The 21,956-nt window shown below is 39.2% G+C and overlaps 1 protein-coding gene and 1 long non-coding RNA gene across 2 annotated transcripts in view; one reads left to right on the plus strand and one right to left on the minus strand.

Moving 5' to 3' along the window:
* Positions 1 to 21,956, plus strand: part of LOC140245536 (triple functional domain protein-like) — a 333,573-nt gene that overhangs the window by 188,348 nt on the left and 123,269 nt on the right. The window lies entirely within an intron of this gene.
* On the minus strand, positions 16,590 to 18,795 carry LOC140245456 (uncharacterized). Its single transcript, XR_011902337.1, has 3 exons — positions 18,353 to 18,795; positions 17,199 to 17,457; positions 16,590 to 16,705 (listed from the first exon to the last, which is right to left on the minus strand). It is a non-coding gene; the product is annotated as an uncharacterized lncRNA (long non-coding RNA).

Genomic DNA, 21,956 nt, shown 5'->3' on the forward strand with positions numbered 1-21,956 from the left:
AACCGATCAAACATTCACTCCCTCCTTCGGGGTATTTTCTGAAAACACTTCAGTTTTACTGAGTTCCTCATGTGGGAGGGCTCAAACAATCTTGTGCTCACCGGAAAATGTGCAATGTGGAGATTCATTGAGACAAGCCTCTTGTGAGCTCTGTATGAGCCTATTAACTCATGACGAAGGGATTGTATGAACTCAGAGCAATGGGTTGGGGTGGGGGGGGGGGGGCAAGTATTTCAGAAATACAGAGTGTATCTAGAGTTGACTGTGTTCAGTTGCCTCTTACGTTTTTAGAAATTATCCAGACAGGATAGGTTAATCCATTGAGGACGGGCTTATTTGCATTTCCCATAGCATTTCCCATAGACACCTGCCCGAGTATACTCGTGACTCATCTTCGATGGGTTAACTAAGGAAACGTGCTTGTATAATATGAAAATCTATGAAAGAGACGTCCTCCCCTCCCCCTTTCTACAAATGATGCAATTTACCTGCCAAGTAGGGGTTTTTAGCTGGTAAAATAAATGTTCAATATACCACAAATGTAGGCACAGTTGCTTCTCCACCTTGTGCATCAAAAGTGAACTGTTATTAAGAGAAATATGCAGGCAGATTTCACTTTTAGAGTGAAGGCAGCGATCTACGAATTGTGTTGCCCAATAAGATTCATATGTTACACAAGCATCTCCCTGGCTGCCCTTTGGAATTTCCCTGATTTCTGCAAGGGGATGTTGGCAGTGTGGGACTCTGTTATGCAATGATGTATTTGTGGTTGTCTTCCATGTTTTTCCATATTTTTTTGCCTCTAATTCTGGTGGTTAAAATACCAGCAATTAATATTCCTCCCACTCAAAGAATAGCAAGATACTCACCCACTTCTGACTGATAGCCCTTTTTTTCTTACGTATCTCATTCCAATGCCTATGGTTACAAGCAGAATGAAAGTAAATGAGGAGCAATGGAAACCAATTCTATAAAATAATAGAAAGGAAATACAAAAAAAAAAAGATTGCTTTGTAGGAAGAAGAGAGCAACAGGATGGTAGAAGAACCTCTGTTTCAAAGAGCTGAATATGGACGGAGATGATTGTGAAATATGGTAGCAAGGAGAGCTGAGTGAGAAATGATGGCAATGCGTATCCATTCTGGTTGTCAGTTAGCGGCAAAACGGTGCAGCAGCAGAGAATAAACGATCAGTTTGCATTCTAGAGGGTTCAGTTTTGGTGTGGGGGGGGGGGGGGGTGGTGGTAAGGAGGGGATGGGAGGATGTTCTGAAGTTTAAGGTTGAAACAGGAAAGAGAGAAAATGAAAGAGATGGGGACTTGGTCACTGGCATTCTGGGATTCATTGTAACACTCGGTTAGATATTCCTGCACAAAAATGCAAGGATACGTAACACCAGTTTGAGGATCAACGCTCGCAAGATGGGGCAAGACGAAACTTGCGCTTCAGAATGATACATGATAGCAATCAGGCACTGACAAGTAAACTGCAATCTGAGAGTTTGTCTGTCAGGTTTTGGATTTTGTTTCATGCCTTTGCTGCTGTATTTTTCTTTGAATATTCATGTTGCCCATGCTATGTCTTCATGCGGAAATGTGTTGAATTCAATATTTGTCATTAGGTTGTAGATCAACATTGACACCTAGGTAAAGGAGGTATCTGTATGTGTAGTTGAGTTATGTGAATATTTCCTTTGCTGCACATGTTTACAGGTTGTACATCTTTTTTTTTTAGTATCACATGATAATTTGTGACCATGTCTGTCTGTTTGTCTGTCTGTCTGTCTGTCTGTCTGTGTGTTTGAATATTCATTATCCTCAATTCAGTATTCTCATTTTCCTCAATCAATGGATACCACATTAATCTTTTAGACCGATTTTTCATACTGTTGTTGTAAAATGGGCATCCAAGTCACCGTCTTCTTGACTGGACGACCAGTTCAGTGCTCCCCATGATTTATGGTAATCTATGAAAAGGAAACATCAGTCGCACATTGTGTGGATCAAGACCGTTTGAAATAGGGAAATATTTCAATTCTCAGCATGCAATATGATTCAAACTTGTCCAGTGGAATAATGACATACACATAGAGTCGGAAGAAATGCACAACTTTGCACATATTTATTCCAGCTTCTACAAATGTATTTTTGTGTGTGTGCATACTATACATGTACTTATATATACATGTTTAATGCTGTGTGTGTATTTGTATATAATATATGTAGGCCCTATACAAATGTACATATACATTTATACATACAAGGAATGTATTGTATCCCCCGTCTCTTGGATAAGCACCTGCCCAATTTGACTCCGCCTCTCAATCCCAGATTGTTCAAATATCATCATGCTTCATGTTTTTCACCCCGCTGTTTGTTGACAGTGCAAATATTTGTATGACCCACTTGCGGTGATATCACATTGTCTCTTATCCCACATTCGTGTCCCAGAATTGTTAGAATGTTATAATCTCATGACATATTTTCTAAAAGTTATTTTGTGTGTGTGTGTGTGTGATCAATGATTCATTCATGTGAGAAGAAAGCCGAGCTGAAAGCATGATGCAAATGGCACAGTGACGTGATCATATGCCTTGTATCAAAATTTTTCAACAGGAGTATAAGAATGGATGTTTGTGCTTTTCAAATGATGTTTGCAAAGAAGTCTGAACAAGTGTATCATTATTGTTCTATTTTATTCATTGATTGATTGATTGATTAATTGATTTGCAGTTTCTTGTTATCAGAACAGTATATTTGGAAATTTGGTTGAAAAATATGCTAGAACATGAAACCCAAGGTGTCCATATGTGGTAAAAGCCTCTGGCGTGTCAGTGAGCACCCCCCCCCCCCCCCCCCACCAACCCAGCAAGTGGCGGCATCACGGAACCCTGCCCTAATCCCGACGTCAATCGTGGGATGATGCGGCGGAGTGGTTGGAGAACGCTGGAGGAAATTAGCAGGCGCTGACACAAACCTCTGCTAAGCGGCTGCACTTTCGTTTTTTCTCGATAACATGCAGTTTGTAGCTGTCACGCACGCTCACCCCACCCCGTTTATTTTGTAAATGTCTGCACTCGGCTGAGAAGTTCAACTTTGAGCTCCCCTAATTTTGTTTACGTCTCACAAGCCGACAGATTTAAGGGCTCATCATTCAGAAGAATATGAAGAATGATAAACAGTCCCTGGAGTACTGAGAGAAAGGGAGGGAAAGGTTTGTTGTGGAAAATAAAAAGAAGGTTGTGCAATGATGGGGGGGGGGGGTAATGAAGAGGAAAACAAGTGAACAGGGTTCTTTGAACCTATCCAAGGAGTTGCATTCAGTTTACCTGTTGAGGACAGGGTTATTTTGCTACAACACGTATTTCCCATAGACACCTGCCCGAGTGTACTCGGGACTCGTCCTCAATGGGTTAAAGTTGATTTCAAAATTAGGGTTGGTAGTATGATTCCAAAATTGAGTAAAGGACCATATAATGCCCAATTTTTTCTGCATTTGAATGTAGTACATGTTGTATGCTCCTTTTTTTCAAACAGTAATAAAGATGCAATAAAGATCTGACATTTAAAGGCTTGAAAATGGTGGCCACTAATGAACTCCAGGTGACGCTAGGAGCTGTATGAAAGCCATTGAATGAATATTAAGTTTTAAAGCAGAAAGTCGAGGAGAGGGAAGAAAATGACAAAAAGGAAAAATGGACAAAGCTCAAATTACATAACTTCAGTGAAAGCTGTTACCATGGAAACCACAAGCTTCACAGGGAACATGATGCTTCCATTCTGCAAATGTGAGCTTCATGAGTAAAGAAACGTCATCTAGATGTTTGTTTATTTGTTTTCTTTGCCTCTTGATTTCCCCATGGCTGTCCAATTCTGATACACGCTCACCAGTTTCTTCACATCTTCCTTAGATTGATTTTGACATAATACTGTGATTTTCTCTTTACACTTGAACAGTATAGAGGATAAATTTGCAAGCATTATCACACAAGGTGCCAGGGGTCGTAAAATATCAATTGATAGGAGTTACATGGCATCATTTATATTTATCTATCATTTTGATCATAAGTGAACCCCAAATGGCTTGTTTTTAGTTGGAATGCCTTTATTGATGCAATACATATTGATATTGTTTGTATTTCATCATGAACAGTGAAGTGGTAGGGCTTTTTAGCTTAGAATGTATTGCTATGATAATACCTTCTATTTCTTAAACTACAGGTGGCATACTAACAATGCATACATTATTGGGTTGATAATCAAGCTCACTTTAGGAAAGATTTGTATGTGACACTGATCTTCAATCAAGTTTTTACTGCTAAGTATGTGAATGATATCTCAATCTATCATTACCACTTCATCCCCGCAGTAGACCAGAAAAGTTATTCACAGGTGTGACCAATAACACTGGACATTACTCGTAGTGTGGTCAGTCAGCATGCGATGTAAATCTTTTTTTGTTGTTTATTCGGTACTTTTTGCCCCCCCCCCCCCATCAATTTGTTTTGATTCCTCCAGTCCCTAGTGATGATAGTCTTACAATCTATTCTATAGGCTATGGGTTATAGGAGGTGGCAGAGTAGGAGGAGATTGAAGACTTGAATTATCTAGAGAAATGATTGGGAGTTGAACATATAAATACATCTTTATAATCCAAAGTTACACATTTTATTATACACAGGGATAACAATGTGACAGCAGCATTTAATGCTATGTGTTCATTGGGAATCAATATATTTGGTCATTTTAAATTGAGACCTCTCCTTCCCTCCCCCCCCCCCCCAAAAAAAAAAAAAATAAAAAATTAAGAAGAAAAGATAGAAAAACTTTGACGAGGAAGATACTGCTTGATACCCAGAAGGGATGTTGTTTCCATTGTTTTACACATCAAAGTGAACGTACCATCTTTGTACAGGAATATACAATTGATCTGACTATTCATTTCAGAATTAGAAAGATGCAAACATACACTCACAGCAAGAGAAATAGAAAGAGAGAAATATATAGACAGAAGGAGATATGCAGATAGAGGGAGAGACAAAAACAGAAATATATATAGATAGGAGTATATAATAGATGAAGCGATAGAGAGATTGAGAGAGACGGAGAAAAACAGAGAGAAAGAATGGAGCCCCGCAAATACACAAATGGATAACCCGTTGAATACCTCCGGAGGGCTGTAAATGTGAAATCTTTAATCCTCTTATAAGTAGCATCGTCCCCCTGCATCTTCTCAAGGCATCCCCCACCCTTGTTCCGGGATGGGTCGGCATGACAACAGGTCAGGGGATCAATTGTGGCGTGGATGGGTGATTATCATTAGATACTGGCTGGAAGCAGCAGGGGTGAAGAGTGGGGTTAGGATGGAGAATTGAGATGAAGGACGAGAGAGGAAGTAATGAGGGTATTATCATCTATTCCAGAGACTATGAATGTTGAGGGAGGAGATGGGGGGGGGGGGGGAAGGAAAAGGGGTGCAGCAACTGTAGAAAAGATTTACCGATAAACATATTACTGCCATCTTCTCAATCCGGTGTAACGCATGATGCTTTCTGTCTCCAGGGAATGTAAACAGTCAGTGCAACAGGAATCTTCTTTAGTTGCCGTTCAAGTATTTTTCGAGTTTCGCTTTTGTCATCGTCTGCTGAAGACGCTTGCCCGCAGAATGCACAGAAAATCAACACAGCCATCTCATGTCATGCACACACACACACACACACACAAAAGAAGGAATAGAAATGGACTGACCATGGTAATGAAAAGTGATCATCTGTGAAAAATGGGTGGAGTTTTGTGAATTTTAATGTAGTGACATTTTTTCAAACAAAACAGATGGGTAAATCATTTATGTAATGTATCTCATTCATCTCAAAAACAGGGAAAATTTCAAGACGAAATGCATAATTGTACAGACGTACACATGTGCAGCAGATAGTGTGTGTAAATAAGTTATAATAGGTACATGTACCACCATTCGTGACAACGAATACAATGTAATTCCAAGGTACAGACTGTACAATGTATAATAGCTTACATAGTCCTTAAACAAACAAAAAAAAACACCAAAAGCCTTTGAAGTATGCTCTTCATGGACTTATATTTGGTTGAGGAATTTTTATATAAGTGTGTAGTCACTTTTTGCATGAAAGTTGGATCAGGAGGTTTTCTACTTCATTTTTTTTTTCTGTCTCTTCCAAATTAACGCTAGAAAAGGAATCCCTGTACAGCAGTCGGGAGCCACGTTCTCCAGGCTGAATATGATTGTTGGTCCTGTTTCGGGCGAGGCAGTTGGCTGCGGCGCTTTAATTTGCAGCCAAAGCAAGATCAAATTGTACCCAGGGGGGTTAGGCCGGGGCTCTCCTTAATTTCAGCTTTTGGATAAAGGGAAGTGGGAGCGCGAGGAAAGGGAGTTGAGTGAGGGAAGATTTGATGATGGCTAAGAGATCTTCCGATAAAGGGGGTTGGAAATCGAAGTACAGGGGTAGATGCTTGCATCCCCTCCAACGGTGAGATTAAATGCTTAACTCCTGGGGGGGGGGGGGGGAGGGAGAGAGGAGGGGGGTCGGCCAGAAAGAGAGGTCGCAGACAAATAAAGTAAATATCTGCCCCAGCCATTAGAAATTGATCAGTCGCATTGTGCTTAAGAATGGTTTCAAATTGGATTGAAATGGGTGAGGGTAGGACAAGGGCACTAGTCTGGGGAGATGGATGTTGTTCTCGCTGTTAAGCTTGTGTGGATGGATGGATGGCGAGAAATTCTTTTGCAGATACAATGTGTAATGCTTGTTTGTATCTTTCCAGGAAATTTGTTGTTACACCTTGTGTTACAATAAAAGTATTTTAGTCTCTCTGAATTGTAGCCCATAATACTACATCTTTCTGTATTTTGTCTTCATATTGTATTACTTCATTGTGTATACATTTTTTTTTTTACAGTCTTTGTTGTATACCATCTTGCTGTAGTATTTACCCATGCTGTTATTTCTCTGTGATTGAGTAAAGGAGCTAAGGGCTTATGAATAATGGCATATATTTCATATTCATATTTATAACCCTAACCCAACAATTTAGGAAAATATTGGATTTACCATGTACTTCTCATTATTTTGTTTATGTTGTGGTCTTTTGGGATGTGTGATATTGCTTAATACACTGGAAATAGTTTTGTGTGTGAGCTTTGTCGGCAAATAAAAGGAGAAACATATACAAGGTAGAGAACAGCATGTGTTTGCATGCAAAAATGAAATGCAACTTTAATGAGAAAGAAGAAGATGTGGGTATGGGTGTTTGCAGCTGAAGAAATCCAGGAAATAATCACAAAAACATTATAAGGAAATTTGCCAACGAAGTAAGGCATACAAAGGTGTCCCTAATGTAAAGAGTGATGACATGAAGTTCGAAGATGTAGATAACTATGAGAAAATTTAATGTGACAGACTAGAGGGTAACTAAAAGCACTGGAAATGGGATGTGTTGGATGAAAAGCAATTTGAATTTTATGTTGCATTTGGTTGTGTTTTTTTCATCATTGCAGTTTACTTAAGGGCAAAAAAAAAGAGCTCTGAACCCCTCCCCCCCCCCCCTAAAAAAAAGACAAAAATGTTGAAAGTGCAGAATGTTTTTAAGCCGTTGAGGACGAGTCCGGAGTATACTCGGGCAGGTGTCTATGGGAAATGTGTGTTGTAGCAAAGTCAGTCCATCGTCAACAGGTTAAGTAAAGGTGAAGGAAAATCTTGATGGAGGCAAGTGCTGTTTGATTATTTTTGCCACGGAGATAAGATGGATGTATACTGTCACTGAACAGTTAACATGAAATGGCAGTCTTCCATCTACTAAAACAAGAGAATGGGATACTGGGTGCATCGTGCAAAGAAAAAATAAAAAGAGAAAACAAAACAAAACAAAAAGCAAGGGTGAAGGCAGTGGTGAAATGTGATAGCACATAAAGTGGAGAGAGATTAAGAAAGAGTGAGGGTGAGATTGTGTACATGTAAGTGTGTATGTGTGAGACAGAGAAATAGACAGACAGACAGACAGACAGACAGACAGACAGACTAAGTTTATAAGTTTATTTGCATGTGTATAATACTTGTTTGTGTGTATGTAGGGTGGAAGGATGTTCACAAGCAAGAGACTCACAGAGCAGAGGGAGGGATTAAAAAAAAAAATGTCACTGAAAGTTTTTACAGCATGGCAGAAGACACCAGATGACGTTGAGGTGCAACTAAAAAAAGAGTTATGTAATAAGACAGAGAGCACAGGAGAATCGGCGTGCTTTGAAAGAAATGTAGCAAAAACTGTGATTTGGTGACCGAGGATTCCAAATGAGGAAATGGCTGCAGGGAAGACACCTAACCCTACAGCGACAGACAGGTATGGTGGAAAAAGAAAATGGGCAGTGGTTAGATGATAAGCTATACAGCAAAATAGATGGAAAGAGAGAGAGAGAGAGAGAGAAAAAAAGAATGGGGGCGAAATAGAGCACCAAAAAAAAAAAAAAAATCTGAGACAAGATTGCGTGTGTAAGCCGGAGCAGTTCTGACATGGGTTTGATGTACAGAGTCAATTGCGCGTGAGCGTAAAATGTTTGGATGAACCTGTCCCCTGGAGGCTTGCGGCAGCAGCGAGGGGGCCCAGGGATGGGCGTCGCCAGGAGATGCGACCGTCGTCGCTTTCTCTGCGGCTGCCCGACTAGCCTTGTCCTCCAGCCTGTTGACTAAATTCTTCTGATTTGATATATGGTAGTGATTAGTGTCACCATGACAATTTGCGTATTTCCAATCCTTTGTCTTTCTTGCTAATCTACTTTTTTGTCGTCCCCCCCCCCCCCCCTCCAACCGAGACAGGGGCTTGGTAATGTGGATTATTAAGAAAAGTTTTATGGTTACACAGCCATATTGCCCACTGTGGTTTGTGATAGCTACCATTTTGTAGGAGCATTTTGACACTGTCTTAGTGATGTGGCAGTTTCAGCTTACATTGGACGCTATCAGGGACCTGCAGCATGAAAGGGTTACAATGAATTTCAACTTTCAGAATTAAGCGCAAGTCCTTTGAATCAAGTATAACTTTGTGTTTGATTGCAAATCTGTTGCATAAATAAGTGATATTTGATATAAATTTTAACAGTCTGCAATTAATATCAATGTGATTGTAAAAAATACCCATACCATTAAAAGCACTGCAATGCTAGTTAATAGCTAACCGTGATCATCCCACTAACTTTTTCTTTGTCTTGTTAATGTCTAGGATTTCAACAACCAAAACTCATTAAAATGAGTTAATGGATTGAATTTAATGGCATTCACATTGGATCTAAAACATCAGTCATTGCTCTGCAATAACTCCCTTGCCCATACAATGTAAATTCACCTATTAAGTTTTACATATTTTCAAGCACTCATACTACCCATCATTTTCCAATGTGATAGGCAGATGATGTACTATTCAGTGATTTTTTTTTTCCTGTCCATTTATGTTAGAGATAGGCACATACATGGTGGTTGTATTTTGGAGTAAACAGCAAAAGATCAAATGCATATCGCAATCAATCGCAACTCGCTTTATGGAACAGAACTTGTGCTCAACTGTCAGTTGCATTTGATTTTCGCGTCTGATCTAAGCTGCTCCAATCGATCATGACTCCAATTTTGATGCAACATCCCCCCTGAGATATAGACATGGCGAGTCGTAGCTTTCCACACAGAAATTGTGTTTTATTGAAGTGAGCATCAGCACCGTGACACTTGGGTATTGAAGTACATAGTAGTTCTCATTCACTATGTGCATCAGTGAGTCTATTTGATATAGAAGTACATAATTATGATAAGCACCAAGAATAGAGTCATCTTGTTCATAAAATTATGTTAGAAACCCTGAAGAAGGTGTGTGCTATGTCAAAAATTTGGTATGATTAAGATTTATTGGATAGTAATGCATTATTCTCTTCTTTTCATCTTGTGTATATTTTGGAACCACACATGGATTTAAAGGGGCAGTCTTTTAACTTTATAATGCATGATCATATGAAAATACTGTGTCAATACTATTAGAAATCGCATATGCTTTTCTTCAACGAGATCTGTGAACTTCAAAAAACTCAGTTGAAATCGCCTAAATCGCTCATTTTTCGGGTAGTCGGGAACGCCCCCAGAAAAAGCAAGGACCGGTCACGTGCCTTGTCAGGTGACACTTTGACGTACGAGGGGGTATTCATAGTGCCGACTGTCTCGCCGTATACCGTACTTCACAGTGCAGTGAGTCTTGTGTATTTGTAGGAAAGTTAGAGAAAATATTTCAAGAAAATGCCGTGGAGGTGTGTCGTCACCGCAGCAAAGACACAAAAGATGGGTGTAAGTCTGCACAACTTCCCTAGGCTAAAGATGACGCCATTCGAAAGAATTGGGTTTTGAGACTCATTTCATTTGCTGAAGCGAGCCCAGCAGTGCAGTGCAGTGCAGTGCCAGTGGGATGCATGCGATGAATGGTTCTTCTATTCAACGTTATAGTCGTCAGGTTGTACAGCCTCGTATGCAGTGATCGCTTGGAGGAGTGGAGCCAAGTTAAAGTACATGTAAACTAGTAGAGGAGGGGCTGTATACTCGGCTAGGATTTGTGCCCAAAAAGAGGATCCTACAGCCCATAGCTATCCCTGTCATCAAGCTGGGAACTGGAAGCCAATCCCATCGATCGTCAGAGAGCTGAAAAACAAAGCGGATCAGCAGTTCTGAAGCTGGAGAGAAGGCGGGTATGTTCTGACTTCTGTATAGCGTCTACGGTCTAGACGACTCTATAGAGTCGAGATAGAAACACGAGACCAATGTATACAGAGACTCTAAATCTCTAGATCTATAGAGTCGGGTATGTTCTGTATAGACGACTCTCTAGCTATCATATGAGTATCGTAACTAGATCTATACACAGCCCAGTTGCTGTATAAATCGCACGGCGTCTGGTTATGGCCTCGGCCTATTGCTAATATTCTACTAGTATCATATGTGACCCTGCACCTCAAAACAAACAAAAAGTCGCCAGACATGAATTTTTAGTTAAGACTATATTCTGAAAGAGCAGACTTTAAGCTTTAAAATGATGTATAACTCAAATCAAATGGACTCTCCTAACCTATCTAAATATTGGAAAGAAAGCACAAACTCAGGAAAAGTGTGAACTGAGAAAGGAGGCTCTAAAGTACAGTTTGTATTCAAGCGCTTAATCTTTACCAAACCGGGCTGGCTGTGCGATGAATGGGACAAAAAACAGGAAGTAAACCACCAGAGTAACAACAATGAAGGGATTATCAGATCATACTGAAATTAAGAATGCCTCATTAACCCATTCTTTCCATAATTAATGCCAACTTTCAAAGCAGTAGCACTATCCTTTCGAAAGTTATTAGAGTTGAAAGTGAAGAGTGTGGACAAGGTTTTTCAGAAATGAAAAAGGGATTCTAAAGACACACCTAATCACACTAAATTACCAAAAATGTTCGAGATAAACTGCTATAAAAACACACTTTCCTGCCCGTTTTATAATACCAAATTTTAGCATAATGTAAAAGAAGACCCGCTCTTTCAGAAAATATGAAAAAGTCAAGTTCGGCTTGGTTGACCCATTTCACTTATTTTCAGTCCTCACGCAAAATCAGTGTGTGCGACTTTATGTTCGTTTTGAGGTGCACAGTCACATATTATTTACTAACAGTTTCACGGTTTAGGTAGGTTGATAAGCTCTGTCTGGCATTTCGAGTGGGACTGCCTTGCTTCCCCAATAAAGCTCTAAAGAGTTGTACGTAGTAACCGAATGGTTGGATGGTATGTTCCAAAACAAATTATTAGATTGAATTGATCTAGGACTGGGCATTATTGTTTGTCTTCACTTGCCCATTTGTCATTAGACAAGTGAAATCTTCAATATCCTTTTTTTTTTTCTTGCCCCAAAATTTTTCCCATATATTAGTTGGCTAATGTAATGTGATTTCATAGTTTACATGTACAAAAAAAAAGTCACTTTCCAATCAGACAAGGAACTTTCTGCAGTCGTTTATTTTCAGTTGTCGTCATTACAATTTCACTTGCCCTTGTTACAATGTTGAATGTGGGGAAGTACTAATGGCAGTTATTACTTGTGATTAACAGTATTTGTTTCTCCCAAGAGTTCCTACATGCATCTAGTTAACCATGTTCTTACAGGCCTACATAGACATTTTTTTTTTATTCAATCCTCTCTATGCTATTACTAATTACAGGGTTCAGCTGGCAGCATTGCATTACAGTGTACAACACAAATCCAGACCGGAGGCAAGCTCGAGGTGCAACAGGTGATCTGCTCTACCAGATTGTGAAGCCGAAATACAAGGCTGGGTCTTCTAGTGTGAAGGTTCGTAAAGAATGGCGTAGATATTTTATGCAATATTGGAAGAAAATGAATTCACGTTACAAGACCAATTACAATGAAGAGAAAAATATTAGAATGGCACAATTTGTCAACTACACATTTTATTATTTGTTTGTCTTTGTAGAAGCATGGCTTTCTTGACCACTGAGTACACATAAAATGATCAATTTTAAAAGGTCCCAAAATGTTTCCCATATTAGGTGACTAATGTAATGTGATTTCATAGTTTACATGTACAAAAAAAAAGTCACTTTCCAATCAGACAAGGAACTTTCTGCAGTAGTTTATTTTCAGTTGTCATCATTACAATTTCACTTGCCCTGGTTACAATGTTGAATGTGGGGAGGTACTAATGGCAGTTATTATTTGTGACTAACAGTATTTGTTTCTCCCAAGAGTTCCTACATGCATCTAGTTAACCATGTTCTTACAGGCCTACATGGACTTTTTTTTTAATTCAATCCTCTCTATGCTATTACTAATTACAGGGTTCAGCTGGCAGCATTGCATTACAGTGTACAACACAAATCCAGACCGGAGGCAAGCTCGAGGTGCAACAGGTGATCTGCTCTACCAGATTGTGAAGCCGAAATACAAGGCTGGGTCTTCTAGTGTGAAGGTTCATAAAGAATGGCGTAGATATTTTATGCAATATTGGAAGAAAATGAATTCACGTTACAAGACCAATTACAATGAAGAGAAAAATATTAGAATGGCACAATTTGTCAACTACACATTTTATTATTTGTTTGTCTTTGTAGAAGCATGGCTTTCTTGACCACTGAGTACACATAAAATGATCAATTTTAAAAGGTCAAGATATACATTTTCTCTTCTTTTTTTTTAGGGGGGGGGGGTGGAGGGGCAGGTCTTATGCCTGTTCCACTAATCAGAAGTCATAGAAGGGAGGCAGTCAGTTTTCCATTCCCGAAGACCAACACTCCACATTCCATGACCAATGGCTACTTTGGCATTCTCAAATCAAGTCTTTGCATTGAGGAGGACAAACCCCAATTTTGATATGAATTTGCAAAGATTTTTTTAATGTCATTATCAAAATGGTGGTTTCTGTTCATGACACCTCAAGGACTTTGTTGCTAATAACCAATGCAAACACCTTAATTCCATCTATTTTGTGTGTCCCTTTGTTTCTTTCTGTTGAATTTTCTACAGCACATGTTGATGATGTCCTTTCTGCTGTTGTGGAGTACGATGACAAAACTCCTGCATCCTGCCAGCCTTCAGCGCCTCCCCTTGTGAGTGCCATCGTGTGTCATCCAAGGGAGGAAGTTATTGAATATCACAGGAGACAAATTTGCACCTGACAAATGATGTGATGGTTTCAGGAATCCTTGCAATTGAGATTGAAGTTCATATTATGTACAATATGATACAAATTTTTTGTGGAATGATTTTTTCATCTGTTCTTCTGTCAGATGTTGGATACAAACACTCAACATTTTGTTATGCATACCCAGCATTCTTATGCCCTCTATTCATGAGTGATCATCTAAAGACAAGATAAGATCACCTTGGTTACTGTTGTGTCCCGTCTGTATAACATGTATGTAGCATTTCATCACAAACAATATGATGCCAACTTGATATAGTGTTTCAAAGACCATTTCTTTGCCAATTGAATATTGTCCTTTTAATAGCAAAATCATAATTCATTTGCAATACAGGAGTCATGTGGATACAAAAGGAAAACTGTGTATTCTTTTGTTGATGTTTAAAGCATAAATGACCATATTTATGGACAGATGAGCTTGCATTCTTAACACTATTCTGTAGAGATATTTAGTGTTGTATTAAAATGGTAAGTTTAGAAGATTTCTACATGAATGCTGTCCCTTACTATGGTTTTATCATAGCATGTTTGCTGTTATAGATTAGAGCTCATCACTCTTATGATCAAATATTGATATTTTTGACAAGATAATTTAGAATCAGATGTGCATGCATTATAGAACACAACACACTCAAAAGGGATTGAAAAAAAAAATTGTATATACATGTAGTTTTGAGAAGAAAAGCAATAATTTACTCTTGGTATATGATTCACAGATTTATGAAAAAGGAGAACAAGATGTGTTCTAAGCATTAACATTTTACATAATCTTCATCTGTGTTTAAGCAGACTTAGGCCCAGTTACTCAAGTTCCGAGACCTGGAATGCATCCACAGGGAGAATCCGCACTCATAATGCGATGCGTAAGTCTAGTTGGGGAATTATTCTGTTGATATCTATTATACATGTAGTTCTCCATACATAATCATTGAAGTCAAGCATTAAAAGTTAAGCATTGTTTTTTCTTATGAATATGGTGTCAGGGGTCTTATGAAAGAACAATTCCTAGGTCACTCAGACTCAGACATTCATAATTATTCATGCAGATAGGTACTTCTGAAAATGTGCACACAAGCAAACACCCACATGCACATATGCTCACATACATTCACACATTTGTGCACATTTTTAAATGTGTGAAAGATTGAATAACATCACTCACCTGTATTGTTTTGTATATGTACACTTGCAATACATATATTATTTCTATCCTAAATTTGAGTTCTGTAGAGATTTCTGTATAGTGAAGAAGAAATCACAAAGCTTTTGATTCAATGTTACATGAGAATGTCTCATAATATTGATATGAAATATACAGTATGTATGTGGAAAAGATAACTCTTCCGGACTGATTTGATGTCAAATGTGGATGTCACTCATGCGTGCTTGACTGACCAGCTGCCATTGATCCAGTGGAATAAATCCCATTTTGTTCCAACATTAGGATATGGAGATAACACACTGGTAGGGTTTTACAATCTCACTCCTGTAAGTACAATACCCCTCCCCTACTTTTCCTCACTCCCTTTTACTAATTTTCTTTGGTCTCCTATCTATACACACATCAACACACACACACACACCCTTTGCCATACTACACACATACCCACAAACACCTTCAAACAGGCATCACTTGAACACTCCCACCAACATGCAAATCGCATACATATGTACAATGCCATACAAATCTTACCTGTGATGAGGGGAATATTTCTATCCATTCCATGAGGGGGAACATCAGACAAACATAGGGCAAATATATCAATGATATATTCATCCTATGTGTGTCTGATGTTGGTGTGTGTTTGTATCTGATATGCATGAGTGTACTGAGGGTGTGTGTATATGTGTATGTTTGTGCATTTTCATGTGTCTGTATGAAGCTAATCTTTTTTTGTTAATAAGGATGAATTTATACTGCATGTACTGTATTACTACAACCGCTCCAACTACATATAGAAAACACAACACACTTTTTTTTTTTCATTTGCTTACAAAATATAATTGGTGTAATCAGCTGGAAGGAATGTTTGACAAATGAATACTGGTTCATGACAGAATACTACTATATGAGCCAGCTACATTCCAGTTCAATGAGTTCGTAACTAGACTTGGTCCTGTTCTCTAAATAAAGGCTGTGAAGCTATTGCCGGAAAGGCTACAGCATCTTAATTGTATTAGATCGTTATTTGTTTTTTGTGACCATGATTGACAACATAGCTGTTCAACATGTCAATTCTACACAATCAAAATTACCTTCAGTTGTATGGTTGTGAAAGTGTCATTTTCCAATTGCTAAAACATGCAGTAGATCTACATTACAAAAGAGAGAGGGGGAGCATAGTAAGAGTAAGAATTGAGACAAGAGTGCATTTGACATACAGTCGAATCTTGTTATAATGAGGTACATTATGGGACCAGAGATATCACTCCTGTATATCAAGATCTTGTTATAACTACAGTTTGTCATATCACTGCTTATAATATTGAGGTTCCACTGGACATGCATCAATAAATTACAATAAAATAAAATGTACTGTAGATCATTTGTACAGAGAGGCTGAAGTCCAACAGCATGTTTCTCAGCTGTGTGCCTTGATGAGTTGGTGTTGGACGCTGCATATCATCAGTATACCCAACATACTGGTAATGGACAAGGTGTCTGACAAAGTATACATGTGACATTTCGCAATGTACAAACTTATCTGATGCATTTCTACACTGTGACCACATTCCCGCAGATCGCAATGTGACAAGTTGTCACATTCTACACCCAATATCAGTGCTGCATATACAGTCTTATTACAACCTGTACAAAATGAAAGCCTGTCACTATTTCTGATGGATGGGTTTATCAGATTTTTCTAACAGCAGAAGATGGCAGTAGGACTCTCACATTTTGGCCCAGAAATGTCCAGCATCATCTCACCAGTTACCGGTATGCAACATGTCTTGATCGCCTGATATTGAAACAAAAGTGAAACAAAATGGAATGCAAAAGGAGTAAAATTTGATAATCCTATTATATGACATCATGTGTTCATCTAGGAATTTATCTTGAGAATAGGATTTAAATTAGACAATGTAAATGGGACCCATGGGGTATGGTAGTCATTATTCTGGGGACGACTGTATAATGGCAGGATAAAATACATGTATAAAAACATGTATTGACTGCCTGAAATTGAAACAAAAATGAAATGAAATGGAATGCAATGGAATGCAAAGGGACTAAAATTTGATAATATATTACATAAGTGTTACTCTAGAAATCGTGAGAACAGGAATAAAATTACACAATGTGAATGGATCTTTCATAATACTGATTACGTAGAATCGTATAATGACACCATAAAATTCATTAGGAAATTATCAGGGATATGAAAAAAGCCTAATATTTATTGCAACATTTGGAAAATAAAATAGGGAATTAAATGTGCCTAACAAACTCACTTGTTATCTGCAGCATTTGTTCAAGCACCTTCTCCATAGGCCTACTGTTGGGTGTCCTGGTAGCTTCCAGTTTCTTTCACCCATTCATCGAGGCCCACAGTTGAGAAACCTGGATGTGCTATAATACAGCGCATTGGAGCATCGAAATGTCTTTCGTTGTACCGTAATTCTCATTCTTGTCCATTATGTGCTCTGTCTCTTTGCAGCAAACGGATTCCCTGGCAGTGGTCATGTGGGAACACAGCTGCGACAGAGGCACCTGAAAACAAAGAAAACATGAAAAAAAAGAAGAAACATAACGAACAACACAATCCTATTTCCTTCTTTGTGTTTATTAGTTGGTGTTTTGAAGTATGTACTGCACTGTCACACAATGAGGTTTAGACTATAGGCCTATTAGTCATTAGTGAAATCATTGTTTGAGTTCTAGGCAAGTGTGAACAAAATATCGTTCATGACTAGGCCTGTAGGAACCCCTACTGCCAGAGAGGTTACCACTGATACCAGACTCTTCAAACCACTGCTTAGCCCAGCCACATACAGTAATTGAAATTGCAGTTATGGTATGGCCGGCAAACACTTGTACCTTATTGCAAACAGCAGTTTTTCACTTATCCTTTCATAACTTGTCTTGTGCTCGGCAATTTACATGTGAAACTGTAGTAGGAGGGCCTAGTGGAAACAAACTTGGTTGGAATTTACCAGTCGATTACCTCATGATAGGAAGGTCCTTTGGGCCAGAGAAATGACCTCCTTATATACCGGGTACATGCGTATACAGGTACAGTACTATGAATTACATCAAAGTTTATACCAGGACTCAAGTAAAATACTGTTAAATGCGGGAAAAAAAATCGGGATCTGAAAAATCAGTTTGTCCTTGTGACATTATGAATGAGATCGAGAGATATGAGAGCTCAAGTATGACATCTGCCTCGCCAGCTCAGTGCATAGCCTTTCAATTCATACCGTCGTTTACCGATGACATATGTCCCTCTTCCACTCCAGTTTCACGTTAATGTTGTATTGTAAACAAAATTCTGTTTTGATTTTTCCGACCCCAATCGACCTGCATTCTGTAAAAATTAACGTTAGGCCTAACGTTAGAGTGAACTATCTAGACTCTCAGCGTACTTGATACTAATGATAGTTACCAATTATTATCTTCCAAGTCCCAACCTCGTCGCGGGCTCGTTGCCATCACCCTGTTCCTCGAGCAGCATCCTCACGGGCCACTGCCCCGGGGGCGGGAGGTGAAGAGTCGGGTTCATATACTCCAGAACGGTACGGCTACGGGCGGGATAAACTCAATACAGATTAGATTTAGGGTTGCGTGGGGCTGGAGCTGGAGCTGACGAGGGGCTGCTTTACCTTCGCCTTCATTATCTCGGTGGGGGTAGCAGCCAGAAAGGCGAATCCAGGTCTGAATCCATATTGAGAACACTGTCTTGTTGACCACGTACTGCTACCAGCTTGTTTACCGTGTAAAGCTAATGCAACGCGATCTCCGCGGAGCTAGCAAGGTATGCTGTTATCGTAAAAATTAGAGTGCCATCCAGTCTCCAGTTGAAATTTGTTGTTATCATCCATGCACACACACAGAGTCACAATGTACGGTCAGCAGTAAAGCGGCTGTCTGTACGTCTACCTGTCTTTTTCTCTCGCAGAAAATATCTAGTTTTTTCCAAACGTAAACCGCATCCAAAAAGGCAATTATCATGGGTAAAGTGTTCAAAAAAAAGTCAGTGGCGTCACTGGGCCTCTACTAAAATGTCTAAACAACATATTCAAATCACTTTTGGGACGCAAAGATTGTCAGAACTGGTTAAATCTTGATTTAAAAATAGATAAAGTTTCACTCATTTTACATTGCCAACGCATTAGACGAACTCGGTGGCTTCGCGGGGTCTCCCCCCTCATACGTCAAATCGCATAAGCCAATCAGCTGCCAATTTTTGGGGGCGTTCCCAAATCAGTGAACATTTTGAGCGATTTCTTGTTACTGAGCAATTTTTGGTGGATAAAAACGCCAGAATCGTGTTAGTGAGCTCAAATACCTTCTATATAGCCCCAATGTCCGAGTTAAAAGACTCCCCCTTTAAATTTTTAGTTTATATACAAACTGTATCACATATAGGACTCTAGATAGTACATAATGTATGTACGTTTATGCACGTGTATACACTTTATACATGTATATTTTTGTATGTTATATATGCAGTAATTTTAGCATTGTTATGTCAGTTTTCTCCCGTGGCAATGACAAGACTGTAATTAGAAAGAGGTAAAATGAAAAAAATGAGCAGAAAGAACACACAGAACACACAAACACAAAAAGAAAGAAACAGAGAGCTACATGTAATGTATAAGGAAAAGAATTGTTCAGAATTCTACCCCAAAACGACAAAAATCAAGGGGCTAGCCTGTGGAGACAGGTCATTAGAAAACAGCGTGCATCGGCACAAGCCATCTGCGGAGGCGGTGTAATGGATGGGGCATGGAGCAAGGGGGGAAAACACAAGCATCGGGTTGCCATAGAAACGGGAGACTTTTAAGAAGCCCCTGTAGTGAAGAGGTAACTTGTAAACGGGTTGATCTGTTATCTTGCTTCTCCATTAGGAATGCAAGCGCTCCTTTGCTAGTTTTTCATAGCCGTCATAACCGGTGCTTGGATTGGATGGGGAAAAAATGAGCTAGTGAGATGGTGGGGAAATCGCCTTCATTGAGTGGTTAAGGTTGCATGTATGGCATTTGAATTCATTTCATCATGCTGCTAGTAAAAATGATCTTTGCTGTGAGTATAGAGGATGAATACAGCAAGTGCTTTATAGTATCTGGGCTGGAAAATGTTAATGTGCGAGTTTCCCATCCTATGCACTCATAACTTGCAGAAAGTAAGACATACTGGTAGATGTTGTTAGTACTCCCAAATCCTCCTTTAACCCTTTCTATGTCTGAGATTTTGGTCAGTGTGTGTAATGCTGTGGAGTTTTTTGTGCCAATCAGTACTCACAGCACACAAAGGGATAATCACAACAGTGTCATGACACTGACTTTACTAGTAGAATGAAATCATTCTCGTAGCCTGATAAATTCATTATGGTTCAGTGTATTCTTTTTCTACCATATCATGTGCAATCGTATCAATACTTTCTCAATCCTGTTCACTACATTGTATGTTTGTGCTTCATTGGCAGGCATAGCATTGTGTGCTGTTAGTAAGTTAATCATAATGAAATTTGATTCTTGAGAATGATTTAAAACTGTGTTAACATTCTTACAAGCTCCTCCAAGCTTGACGTGATGGACTGAACAGCTGAAGGGAGGGAAGGGTTGGGGGTGGGGTGGGGATGGAGATGGGGGGGGGGGGAGGAGAACCAGGATAAAGTATAAGTAATCATGTAGATTGATGAGTGCTCATGGACTGCACTTGTGTTGGATAGGATGGTGAAGAAATGCAGAGATGAGTCGGCCAAAGCTATTATAAAGACTGAGGAGGAACAACATCCTGAGCACCATTAGAAATTGAAGAAGAGTGCGGATAGCCCTAAAAAAAAGACAAGAAAGAAAGTTGTCCGGGGGCGGAACTTCCTGTCTGCTTGAAAGTATCGCCCAATGGGAGTTCACGATTGGAAGACAGTGACCATTTCTTGAACCCAGTCTAAATTTTGAGAATGAGCAGCCAGAGAAATGCCAAAGAAGTCATATTTGTGAAGGATCCATTATGAATTCACTTTTTTTTTTAAATTTATGAATGTTATAGTTAATCTCATGTCAAGCAATGTTATATCAATATGGTTTGTTTGAGAAGTCACACTTAATCGGAATGTTTGAGTGATGTTTTTTTTTTTTTGGGGGGGGGGCAGTTGTTATGATTATGAGAAGATCATAAAGTACAAAATGAAAAACTCACGAAAATGTTCCATCAACTGCCACTTTGCAAAAATATCTGTATGCAAAAATATTAGCGTTGACAGTCCTACCAGTATGGTCCTGGGCTCCAGTGGGAGAAGTAGGCAGAGCCAGCGCATTGCAGAATGTCAAAATTATTCGGCCTGCTTTAATGGAAGTCTGTCTTGATTGGACATTCCTAGCCCTGGCTTACAACAAGATTTCATCACGGTCAATCGACACCCCTCCCCCCCCCCCCCCCCCCCCCTCTCGGAGGTACTCACATAACAGCATGATTGATAAATGCTGATCTTGGCGATTGGATTAATGTCCCCCTTTATGGCCTGGCCCAGTGTGGGTTCCGAAAACATGCAAATAGAGGCCAGTGATACAAATTACAGTGAGGGTTAAATCCCAAGCATGTTTCTAATCCCTCTCACGCAGACACACACACTCAAACGAAATACAACATGGCCATACAGAGTACCTTGTTTTTGTTCATTTGCAACTTTCAAACAATTCTGAAGTGCTATAACATAGACAAAATGAGGAATTCAAAATAAAGGGAAACAAGAATGGGAAACAAAGTCAAACAAATCTTCCAAACATTTTAGACCTAAAATAAGTGATATCAGAGATATTGGTAGTTGGGGTACTGCATCCCCCTCTTAGTTCCCCCCCCCCCCTTCCAGATTTTGCATAGCTGTTGGCTTTTTGCTAATTGGTGTTAACATCTCACAGATTATTATCATTTTTTTTTCTTTTAATATCTTAGCCATACCAGCACATGTTACATGTCTACCTCTTGCACATTATGCGAGAAAAAAGTGCTGTATCTAGCAAATATTTTATTCCCTTATTCCTTCC

The sequence above is a fragment of the Diadema setosum genome, chromosome 22, assembly GCF_964275005.1.
Source record: "Diadema setosum chromosome 22, eeDiaSeto1, whole genome shotgun sequence".
NCBI classification, from domain to species: domain Eukaryota; kingdom Metazoa; phylum Echinodermata; class Echinoidea; order Diadematoida; family Diadematidae; genus Diadema; species Diadema setosum.